We start from the raw sequence: 13,706 nt of genomic DNA, 5'->3' as shown, positions 1-13,706 counted from the left end.
CCAGATTCTTCATAAAATTCAACTTTTTTTTTCAAAAAAAATCGGGAATCACTTCCCAAATCTTTGAATAATAAAAGTATAAATATTATTTAAAATACTTGAAATGTCTGAAAAATGGGTTTCATTTAACTTGAGGTATATTGTCTCAGGAACACTTGACTCACTTTTATTACATATGGCAGTAACTACATTCAGGCAAATGCCTCATGTAGGAAATTTCAAAACCAAAAGCTTGTCTTCATATCAAATTGTTTTCACATCAAGTGTCTCGCAAGAAGCAAGTTCTGTTCTCCCTCAGACGTAGATCCTGTTTTTTGGGGATCAATGTTTCTTATTTATTTGTCTTTTGTTCATTGATTGCCCTTCTGTATTCTGTTAGTGTTGCATTCCTTTTGTAATTTAGTAATTTTGTTATTAACTTGATCAAGAGTTTAAAAAAAAAACAGCAGCCACATACCTAACTATGTGAATTAAATTTTTGCTTTATCTTTGTTTTTTGATGTTGTTCCTAAAAACTTAAGTCTTACACTGAATCTATACATGTTGCTTTGAGACCAAAATATTGTCAAAAAATGATTAAAACAGAACTTTCATTTTCAGATTAAGAAAGGGTATGGGAAACACATTTTGCATCATTAGTTCTATAGCAACTTGGGGGCTTCAGCGGCTCCAAAACCCTTCAAATTTTTTTAGCCTCGCTCCGCTCGGCATAAATGATTTGCAATACTTTTAAAAGACACTAATTACAGCCAAACTTTGATATCTTGTATGTATGCAATACATGTATATGCAGTTGGGAATTCAGAAGATTCATTTCTACAGATGATGATGATTAATTCTGATTAAATGGTACATAATGATTGGACTATTCATGTATTATTTATAATAAAAAATAAATTTAAAAATTGTATGTTTTCAAATATTTTAAATATAGTTGTGAAAATAAATAATCAGTCCCTTGCTTTAATGAAAATGAAAAATCTTGCTTCAACAGTGCAGAAAATAGATAATCTGTCCTCTTAGTTTACAAAAATAAAAAACCGATCAAAAACAAATCCTCCTGCCCCCCCCCCCCCCCCCCAGAATATCAAATGGTCGTCCCCTAACAACCAAATAGTACGTAAATTTTACAACAGAATTACGATACACAATATTAGAAAACGTATGACTAAGGTCAGTTAGACGTTACAAAAACAGTATTACTTGCATACGTTGAAATGACGTTTTAATTACGGAATAATTTACGTAAAAAAATGCCGTCAGAACAACGTCATTTTAACGTATCTGTAAAATTCAACTACGTAAATGTAACGTGTATTATACGTCGTGATATACGTAAAAGTTCGACGTTATAAAAACGTCATTACAACGTATTTTCAAAAGCTTATTACGTAAATATTACGTAAAAATACGTTATGTTTAACGTTACCAAACCTCGACGTCACAATGACGTCAAACTAAGGTAACGTCAGCAGTTACTTATATAAGACCAAATTATTACGTCGTGCTTACGTTGTGTGTTTCCTGGGTATATACGGATCTAAATTTAGCAAGAATTTTTATATTGACCGTCAATATACATTAAAATAGAAACATAGCGTCAATATACTTAAAAATAGAAACAAGGCTTCGGATACATAAAATAACTTTTGAAACATGTGATTGTAATATCCAATGAAGACAGGAGAATGCTACACCATAATGTAATATTACCTTATATGTAAATTTCGCATCAGTCAATTTTTACGTAGTATGATATGTTAAAAAACATCTTATAAAGACTTAATTTCTGTGTTTTTCCTCAATATAGCCAACTCACCTACAATTTTATAAAGTAAGAAACAAAAGGATGTGCTATTATTATAAAAAGAGAATGCTTTGTAAATACTAGTGTATGATGATGCAGCAAATCTGTTTTCTGATATTACAATGTTACAGGTTAATCTTTCAGTATCTTATTGAAAAAGTATAACAAAAATACCGAACTCCAAGGTAAATTGAAAAAGGGAATGTCCATCAACACTGACAAAATCAAACAAAAGACTATATTAACCAACAAAACGACTGGAAAACAAAGGAAAGTCTGTCATATTCTTGATTTGGAGAAAGTATTGTCCGAAGAAAATGGTGGGATAAACCTGGTTTTAAAGCTAGCTAAACCTTTCATTTGTATAACAGTTGTTTATAGAACCTTCATATTGACAAAATTGGGTGAGGATCCAAACAGACATTATAGATAAACGTGACAATAATTGGAAGCCAGCAGCCAAAACTATGTAAATATACATCAAAAACATACAGTACAACTGACTAAAAATTAAAACAAGCATACACACATAGAAACAGACTTTAAAGCGATTGTCAATAGCTATGCGATTCAAGGGGTCATAATATACCGTCACATTTTTTCGTGAAATGTCGCCTGAATGAACGATATTAGTTTTAACCCATATTGGAATTGAGTGATTGAATCCCGAGCCAGACATAGAAAAAGGAAAAAGGAACACGTTGATAACAATCAAAATGAAATCTGGTGAAATTAATAAAACGTTATGATAATATTCACCCAACATGACAAGGAAAGCATTGCCATATCTAGCTTGTTTAGATATTTTCAAAGAAGTCATATCTATACACTCAAATTAAATAAGATACAGCAGTTGTGTATTCAGATAAACAACAAAGAAAATAATCTTCTGATTTCAAAACAATTTTTTAATTAATCTAAAAATAAGGAGATGTGGTATGATTGTCAATGAAACAACTAATCATCAAATTCAAATGAAGTTGGTGTTAGCAATTTTGGGCAACCGCACGGCCTTCAAAATTGAAAAAACCCATACCGTATAGTCAGCTCCAAAAGGCTCCGACATGAAAAATATGAAACGATTAATTTGAGAAAACTAACAGCCTAATTTATACCAAAACAATTCACGCAAAAACCAAATAGGACTGCTTTTTAAAAATAATAAATCTATTTTCGATGTGACTTGACGGACACATCCGAATTTCGTATACTCATCGATTGCGTTCTGGAACATCTTTGCCTTCATATATCGTAAACTGGCTTTCAACATTTAAGAACAAAGGTCCTTGAGAAGTTTGATCATTTACTACCCAAAATTTGTATAACATTCGTCTATATTTTATTTAATATTTCATAAATGAGCTAACTGTGTCGTTCTTATTAATTTCTTATCAATGTTAACAATGAAATTGACGTACACTGTCAGGGTTTTCGTGTGACTTCTATTCAGTAGCAGCTAAACCCCCATCCCCTTTATTGTTAAGCCCGGTGGATATAACATGTGAATCGTGACAAAAAGTACAGCAAAAAATATGTTGATCTGTTGAAATTGCCAGTTCGCTGTGGGAACATATATCGTGTACCAAGCATTATATTTCCTTGTTATTCTTACACGACTGGTCTGCATCAAAATCAAACACATTTGCGGAGAGTATTGAACATCTATATTCTATTCTGAAAGACAACTGTAAAACATGAAATCGCAGTACCAGTACTCTCTCCCTTGGTTTAGCAGTTGAATAATAATTATATGATTACGTTGTACATTGTACTGTTTTATTGATATTGCCCATCGTAAATTTTTGTCACTTGTGACTATTTGTCTCCTCGTCATAAACTACTTCCAGTGCCTTGGGTGAAAATTTCAAGAGTCCTGCACTTGTTTTCTTGCACATATATTGTTGGCACTCTAGAAGATGTTAAATGTTCATCTTATTAACGCTTCCAAACTACTGTTCTTTTAAAAACCCTTAAAATTATTATGGTAATTAATATTTTATTAAGTTAAATTTAAGACATCCAGCGATATATTTATCTAGCTGGTTCTCTTCCTTAAATTTGTTATAGCTTAATAGATCTTACTATTCTAAAGAACGATTGAAATCCAACGACCTATCAAGAAAAAACAACATGAACAGAAGAGCGTATATGACGTAAACATATACAGTTATGAGGAGAAAAGTTTGCAAATTTGCTTTTATTGACTATCGCCAGTTAAAGACAACAAAGAAAGAAACCAGTTAATTTTACATATTTATTTAATTGTTCTTTAAATTTTTTTTTAGTAATATCAGTTATCAATTATATTGATATTTTGCCTGTAAAATATTAAACCACCTGTTCCTCTATTTGTTGAACTTTAAGTTTATGATCAATTAAAAACTATTTGATACAACTCCTTGGTTTTTATGTAATGGTTAGACCCGCACTGAAATTGAATAAACGATTGCATATAATAGTGAAATATAAATAAATGGTTTACGTACTTTTTGCCTAAACGAAGCGGTTTATTAACATCGCAGATGAATAGAAGGAAGAGTTGATTATACGTCTATGAGACAACAACCCAACAGCAAAGATTATCAAATGATATCTAGAGGACAACGTTCCGACTTCAACAATATACAGATGTCTACACATACAAAGCTTTAAATCGCCCCTAGTCTTTACAAGTTGTAAATTAATTCAACAGAAATATTTAAAGAACTGCCGTAAAAACATTATTCTCCAAATTAAGAAAAACGCTTACATGCATGATTGTCTATTTAATTTTTCTAAACACCGTTTTCAGTACACCAATAAATATGTACATTAATTTTGTAATTTTTTATATACATAAATAAACAGAGATATGGAAATATTACCAATGAGACAGCTGGTTAATTATATTTATAACTGAAGTTTACAGTCCAAATAAACATGTATATGGGGTTTTAAATAAGTCACTGCTTGTAAGACAAGAGCTGACTTAGGAATAGACTGACATATTGGTCTGTTTATCGAAGCATTCTTAGGACTCGGATAAATCCTTAGATCATCTTAGGACATATGTTTGTCCTAACTGGGTTTATCAAACATGCCGTAACATAGGAAAAGTCACAGGAATCGTTAGTTTATGACATCTATATAGGTGTCTGAAGATGATTTTAACTTTAGGATATGGTCTATGATGGAAACAAATACGGCTGCGGCCTATGTATGTTCATTTTGGGAAGCAGAAAACATATTTGTTTTGTAGAAATAGACAGCTGATTGACTATAATAGTCTACTGAACTATGTGAGTGACACATATATTATACACAAGTCAAGATTATCACGTCCGTAACACAGACGCTTTTGATCCCCCTTCTATTTTATTTGTTTGCATTTCAAATTTTTTTGGTTATTTTCCTTAATACTTTAACATTTTTTATCTAATGTGTTCTTGCTCTTTTTCAAAAGATATTACAATAACAGTAGTATTTATAAGATGCCGCTCTAGTCTTATTTTCCAAAAAAATAAAAGAAAAGGCTAACAGTTTAAACACACAATAAAAGACTCGGAAATAGGGAAACAATTCCTCAAGCGTCTGTGATCTGTAAAGAATTAATCTATATACCCCATACTTATATGGCTGGGTTGTAACATTCTGATGAAGATTCTAAGAAGACAACAAGCAAAGTGTGTCCCACAACATTTTTGGTTATAGACGACGAAAGCAAAGTGTGCGGATAAGACCATTTCAGGTTATAGACGACGAAAGCAAAGAGAGCTGACAAGAACATTTTAGGTATTAAATAGACGACGATGGCAAAGTGTGCAGCCAAGACCATTACCTTATATACCGTTAAGGCGGATATAAAAGGCCCCGACATGAAAAATACGAAACAATTCAATTGAGAAAACTAACAGCCTAATGTATAACAAAACAATTTACAAAAGAAATATATGACAGACATGAACCAACGACAGCATCTGAACTACAGGCTCCTGATTAGGGGCAGGCACATAACGGAAGTGGCGGGATTAAACATGTTTGAAGGCGCCAAATCCTCCCCTATTCTTGGACAGTATTGTAACAGTACACCATAAGAAAAAAATTTTAAAAATCAGTTGAAACAGGCTTTACTCATCAGATCGGTACAAAGCAGAAAAACTTCTAACAAACACACAGACCGTTCGTGGCAGGGTATTTAATAACACAGCCATCACAACACAACACAAAAGACACAAAGTGGAGATCTGAGAGTACGCACAGTAACTGACAAATAGTTCAAAGCCAATAATAACTTATAAACAAATCATGTATCTAAGACTAAAATATAAATCAGTACACATCCAACATCCAATATATTTAGTGTAAAAACATCATTAAAAGTCAGAGAAAAACATGACCTTGTGCAATGCCAACATATAGGTATCGATTAATTGTAGTACTGTGAATGTACATATGTGTGTAACAATAATATTTAGTATGGTATTGATTTACTTATAAAACAATCAATATTTAAACAAACAAAAAATACAGCTTCCATTTTGTGATGAGCGAATGCATCAATTAGATATGCAGCTAAAAATAGTCACATTTATTATAAAATTCAACACAAGAAATTGCGCATATAAGCTATGGTATAATTTTTTTATCACCTTCTAAAAGTTTTTTAAAATTAATTAAAAAATAACAAAAATGTGGTTTGGGAGCAATTGCGGATACAAGATAGTTTTCCTTTATTAAGAAATGTCAAATTCCATGTTATTCTACGTGATGTCCTTAATATCAATTTGAAAAATTTGTGTGTAACGAATAAAAAGTTAAATAAAATATTTGTTTTGGATACAAAGTACATACAGCCAAAAGAACAGACAAAGAACGAACGGATAGCCAGTCAAGGTCGTTAAAAACCCCCATCATCATCCCGTTTCACTAAAATCAAATAGGAAATATTGAGATGTTAATTTTTAACAAGTCGTACTACAGAAATTGTCAATTTATTATTTACTCAGTGCCAAAAAAACCACAAAAAAATAAAAACACAGAACATGGGTATTTTATTTTTTTTTAATTAAAACAAAATGCATATCAAAAGACTCTATTTGATTTATGAAGATTTCGAAGAATTTTCTAATGTCGAAATTATATCGTTCACAACCTTGAATTTAACATTTAGAACAACAACAACACAATTGTACTTTTATGAAAAAATAAACCGTAATAAACTCTTCTTGCTAAGGTTTAAAAATTATAAAAAAATATACAATTTAACAACTGCACTTTTCACAGCGTAATCACATTTGAGCGTAAGTTCAATTTATTGTTTTGTAATTCGCATGGCTACACTTCTCATTGAACTTTGGGGCTGTCCTATTCATTATTTTTGCAAAAGGTTTTAAAATTGATGATCGACTTATATGTCATTTTTTTTGTTTCACCGGCGACACAAGATGGAAACTAGCCAGAATGATACATGTATACGACGTTTTGAAGGAATGATTTTCATCAGACATGGATTTCCATTTTGGATAAGTTGAGAGTGTGGTATGATAGAAGTTTGCAAAGAAAAAATAGTATTGGTGATTACTGTCTGTAATTTCTCATTGAAAATTGAATTGGCACTGGTAAACTTGGTGTAAAAATGAATTAGAATGTTTAACATGACAGTACTTTTCAGCAGTTATCAAATACGTTTTTTGGGGTTCAATTACCTCATGGGTTCGTCTTCCGACCGACACTAAACCCATGCAGAAGTAGGGTGTCCGTTTGGGTGTGTGGGATGTTTAAATTCGCAACCATTTCCCGTCATATTAATGACGTTTAAACCAATGCATCGTGTAGAGAGGGTGCCATGCTTTTCAAATGGCATTCCCATTCCCTGACTTTCAACCAGGTCGACCCTTACCGAGAATCTATATATTGTATTAGTCATGGATTTATTTCGTCATTTGTCACTGGACTTAATGCAAACAACAAATAATAATTCTGACATGATCATGAGTACTATAATACTACTATTTTATGTTCCTATCCACAGTCTCCAATTTTATCTAATTGATGTATGGAAGGAAAATAGTTCCTGAACGGAATTGATCAATATACTGAGTTTGATATTCAACTCACAACTCGTTATAAATGTAACCCCTGTCGATTTTATTCTAGAAACAACGATGGCTATTGTCAATATTAGTTGAATATCCGTGTATAAGTAAAACTTTTGTAATTGATGTATTGATATTTTTGTTATTTTGTCAATGAAAGCAATTTAAAAAGTAAAATAACAAAAATTCCGAACTCTGAGGAAAATTCAAAACGGAAAGTCCCTAATCAAATGGCAAAATCAAAAGTTCAAACACATCAAACGAATGGATAACAACTGTCATATTCCTGACTTGCTATAGACATTTCCTTATATAGAAAATGGTGGATTAAACCTGGTTTTATAGCTAGCTAAACCTCTCACTTGTATGACAGTCGCATAAAATTCCATTATATTGACAACGATGTGCGAACAAAACAAACAGACATAATAGGTAAAAATGTCAAAAATAGTGGTACAGCAGTCAACATTGTGTTATAATCTTAATCACTTTAAAAACAAACAAATATGTCAACAAAGAAACACAAAAAGGCATATAGAAAAAGCACATTAGCAAAAATTAAAGACAAGAATACAAACACTATCAATCACCAATGTGAAATGTTACTCAAAAGGTTTTGCGAATGCTATAGCAGCATGGCGAATTACAGAATGAATGTAGGTGTTTTTGGAAAAGAATCGGGACATGAATTGCAAAATGTTATCGTTTGCCTAGAGAGGATTTAATTCGACAAACGAAAAAAAAAGGAAAAAAAATCTAAGGAATAAGTTTTACTTTTTTTAAGTAAGGTAAGAATCTGTATTGTACTGGAAATAAACTTAATATTCAGCAAAACTTTTAACGTAACAATATCTTTATTGCATATTTGCTTTAACAATTTACTAAGTTTACATCTTTTAACTTAGTATCCCTCGTGTTAGTTTAACTACTAGTTAAGGGAAACACTATTTGGTAAGATATAACTTCTTCATGATATTAGTGTTTATAATACAATTCATTCCATAAATGTATTTGATAAATTATTGTGATTACACATGCATATCTTTGTTAATTTTTCTTTTTCTTTTGTTTTTTTTTTTTTATATAACTTAGTTTTCCTGAATCAACTATTCAGCAGAACTTGTTCTGGAATCGTTGTATGAAAAGGTAGTTTCGCTGGTAAATTACTACTTCCAACAAATTAACGCCAGTGTTGGGCCGGGTTTGTCGCAGACATATATCCTTTCTGTTGTAGTTCCAAAATTTTTGCTACATAAAGAGCCCGGTAATAAATCCCGAATAACTGCGTAATAAAACTGTTACAACCCATGGTTGCAGGATACCAGAAAACTATCGTCTACATGTATATCCCCTAAATTAGATTTTTATATGGGTCGGCGAGACAACAAATAAAAAACAAAACAAATTAGCTCAGGGTAGTCATACATAATATGGATAGAGTTTGAAATGGATGAGGATAACGAAAACAGAATCTATCAGAGATCTGTGATCGGATGAGACCTACCGAATTAGACTGATCACCTGGTTTTTACTTCTGTGAGCAACATACATGTGTCACATATGCAAGATGAGCAGGATCTGTTTACCCTTCCAGAACACCAGAGACCACCGCCGGTTTTCGGTTGGGTTCGTGTTACTTACTATAAAAATCCCTAGTTTTCTATATTGTGTTTTGTGTACTGTTTGTCTCTTCGTTGATTTTTGTTTGTTTCTTGGTGTGGCATTGTAAGCTTGTTTTAGAATAAAGAGTTTAAACATCCCGTTGGTATCTGTAGCCTCTTTTTTAAGTTATCCACAAAACAAAATCACTACGTTATGACAACTTTTGAAGACGTTCTTTTACCTTGTATTATATAGAAAGGTCGAATAAGAAGAATCTTAACATACTATACAATTAATACCTGGAAAAACACTCTGAGTCAAATATCTGTAAAAATAAAAGTATCTACAAAACAAAATTAAACAAAGTTATATGGTTTAAAAAATACTGACATTTACTGAAGCAATCTCAAAGTTTTAAACTTTATTAGATAGTCTAACCCTCTAAAGTGACTTTCTGCACTTAAAAAAAGCCATGCAGATTTGCAAAAAACAGAACGGGAGGACATGATACTGTGAAAAGCACAGAACAAACAGTATGGCATGTTAATGTAGTACAACAGACATAAAAAGAGAACAGTTTGAACTTGTCATGGTTCAAACAAGTTGATTAAAAAATTGATGTTCATCCCCAACAATATTATGCCAGATGCAGTAATAGAACGGTTGTTGAATGCATTGTTGTGTGTGCTGATTATGATGGCTTGTATAAAGTTATTTAAAGCTTGCAATAACTTTTCAATTTTCAGATATCATGAATTCAGAAGAGATACATATTGTTCTAGTTTGCAAGCTAAGGAATACTCCAAAAAGTTGTTGAGAAATAATCAGTCGTCATTGTAATGCGTTTCGTGCATTATAGGAATTCATGTTTCTGTCAAGCGTTCTTATTCTGTTAATTTGGATATTTGGTTTCAAATCGGTAAATCCAAAGTTTTCCAAACTAGACAAAGACATACAAAGCCGCAATTTCTATCATTCTGTTCACCCAAACAATCCAGTCCCAGTCCAGTTAATAGTCATAGGCGCTTTAAACATTAGATCGGGCGAATGCGCGAAGTTCATAAAACTACCGTTTTCAGAAATGAACCTGATTGAACCTATAAATAAAGGCAATAGTAGAATACCGCTGATCAATAGTCATAAATCGATTTAACTGAAACCAATCCAGGCCGGGTCTCAAACCAAAACTGAGGGAAACACATCAACTATAAGAGGAAACAAAACGGAACAACAGAAACAGTGAACTGCTACAAAAACAAACGCCAACATAAATAGAAACGGACTATGTGATAACAACTGACATATTCCTGACTTGGTACAGGACATTTTAAGAAAAAATGGTGGGTTGAACCTGGTTTTATGGCTAGCCAAAACTCCCGCTTATATAGTACAGTACAAATAAATGCAAGAACATTAAGAACAGAGAAATACATAAATAAATAATAGAATAGTCTATTTCAACATGTAAACCACAGAATAACAACGAACACCTAAAATTAATTTACGACAGAACACAAATACAGCACAATAGAATAATGAACTGTACGTCAAACGATTGTATCAACGCCAAAAAAAGTGACGTCACAGATAAATTACTAAAAATACAATATGAAATTGGGATTAAGTTTGTAATGGTGTTATTTGATGTATTTTCTAAACATTACAAGAATATAAATATAGAATTGTGTAAGTAATGGTGTAATTATTTGTAATTTATTACCATGTCGGTTTTTCTTCTAATTCAAACTGTGTAAAAAAACAAATAAATCCTGTGCATATAGATGCTTTAAACTAAAAATCATATAAATGAACTAGATGATTAGTATCTTTACTTTTACATACATATAGAAAATAAAAATAGAATAAAACCCAGAAACGATAAGACATAAAACAACATCCAACCAGAATTGTAAATGGAACATCATAACTAAATACATGAATGTTAGATGTACAAATACCGAGACACGTCTAATAGCAATGCGAATTTACACTCAGCAAAACAGTCATATTCGGTACTTAGAAGACCATACAACGTAGATGATAAACCACAATCTAAGACATGGTAAACATATCGTTAGTTAGTTTAGACACAGAGACATCGTATAGATCAACCAATTCTTGATGGTGTCCATAAAATTTACGGAGTGTCATTTTTAATCTTTCCTCCTCATAACTCTGTTGGAGCAGTTTCTGCGTAAGGAGCACACTCCTGTTTATGAAGTCCGTATAGTGTGAACATGCTTAGCATAACGTATCAACTTAGATATTTAAACACCATACGATGGGGCAGAGGGTATTTTACTGCTGAGAAATAGGAAATTGATAATTGTGAAGTTGAAATCATCCCGTTTGTCATAGATTTTAGTGTAAAGTCGTCCATATATGTCAATATTGAGGAAAAGATCAAGATATGAAGCAGTCCTTCTAGTTTCAGTAGTATCCTTAATTTCATGTTCACTGGGATATATGAGGTGTAAGTACTGACTGAAATACGGGTTATTCAATGATAGGACATCATCAATATATCTAAAAGTAAAATTAAAGAATTTCGCAAGGTGCTTTTTCTTCTTGTCTTTTAGACCAGAATAAGTTCATTTCTCCCACTTTCATTGTTTTTCCTAAAATTTATGACCAGGAATACAGAAAACACAATTTACATAATGCAGAATACGTTGATGATTTTACTTTCTCAATTTATAACTTTTCATTGTAGTTTTCATTGTAGTAGTGCAACATTCCAACTGTACCTTCGAATAATTTAAATAAAACAAATATATGATATATCGTCAATGCGACAACAACCAAACGATACAACATAACCAGAAGATAGTCTTCGACAATAAACAGATGTCTCTACGATATCTCAAGCTCTAAATCATCACGATTCTACAAAAGTTGTGAATAAACTTAAAGAAAACTATCAAATATTTGCAATTAACACCCATGTTCCAATTAACAAATTCTCGAAGATAAGTGAAAAATATATACCTCAAAGTTTATAACATATTCCAAGGCTTATCCTTTCATGATTTCCTAGAATAACGAGAAAGCTTTTGATCCATTGTTTTAGTGGAAAAAATTGAAACGATAACCTCGACGATTTTACGGACTCATTTTGATTTGGCTAACGATTATGAAAAAATGTCTAAGATGACCAACAATATGTTTCACGTCCTGAGTACCAATTTCGTGACAATATCAAATATCATTTATCAGCTGTTATGTGCAAAAAACACAAAGTAGGGTGTTGAAGTAACTACTCACCTCTTCCAGAGTATCTGGGCTTTTGATAGGGGTCATTGTGCACAAACTTGAGTTTTCTCTGTGGTTGTTTTTTTTTTTACCTCTGTTGGTATAAATACTTATGTTGGTCAAGGTGTAATCTGCTTTTCTTTGACTTACAATATGTATAGGCCACATTGATATTTGATTCCTATTTTTAATGGCCACAAGTCTGGCACAATATATAATTAGTTGCAATATCCAATAATGCGGCAGGTAAATGTAAAGTGACATGCAAAAAATCCGCATCTGTATAAAAACGCAATAACCACGACAAATGTGAAGTTTTTCTTACAATGTTTTACAAGTCAAATCATTAAAGAATGACAGTTTGCAAGAGTTTGCACAATTGATAAAATAACATTTCAAGTAAAATGTCAAAATAAAATCAAAGAAAGTTTAAAAAGGAGAAGTATCAAAACTTAAAAAACTAGCTGTATTCATTTATATGGGAATACACGTGCTCAGTATACTGGTTTTCAAATTGTTACTCTGTTGACAGCGGTGTGTTTATTACAATTCTCTGTGGTCTTCACAATTGTACCATGGCTCATTGATTTTGTAGTGAGGCAACCAATACGTTTTGACAAAATCAGACAATCGTATGGATTTTTATCTGAATACGGTGAACCACTCTTTCTTACTGATTTAACAGTAATGAATTTACATTTTCTACGAGGATGAACTAACGAGTGATATGGATTAAGATATCCTTCGACGTCTTCGCTCTGTTTGCCATGGGAACCATCTGTCGAATCGCTATCACTTTCTTCAAATTGAATATTTCGAAATTCTGGGATGTCATTCAAAACTGTCTCGTCTATTTCATCATAATCATGATACAAAAGATTGAGTGCGACTGCTTCAACTGCTTGGTTCGACACAGGATTATTTAATGCATTCACTGGTGGTATGATTATCACAGCTGTGGACATTCGGGA

The sequence above is a fragment of the Mytilus californianus genome, unplaced genomic scaffold (genome assembly GCF_021869535.1).
Source record: "Mytilus californianus isolate M0D057914Y unplaced genomic scaffold, xbMytCali1.0.p SCAF_9, whole genome shotgun sequence".
Taxonomy (NCBI): domain Eukaryota; kingdom Metazoa; phylum Mollusca; class Bivalvia; order Mytilida; family Mytilidae; genus Mytilus; species Mytilus californianus.
Note: the sequence above shows the minus strand (reverse complement) of the source record.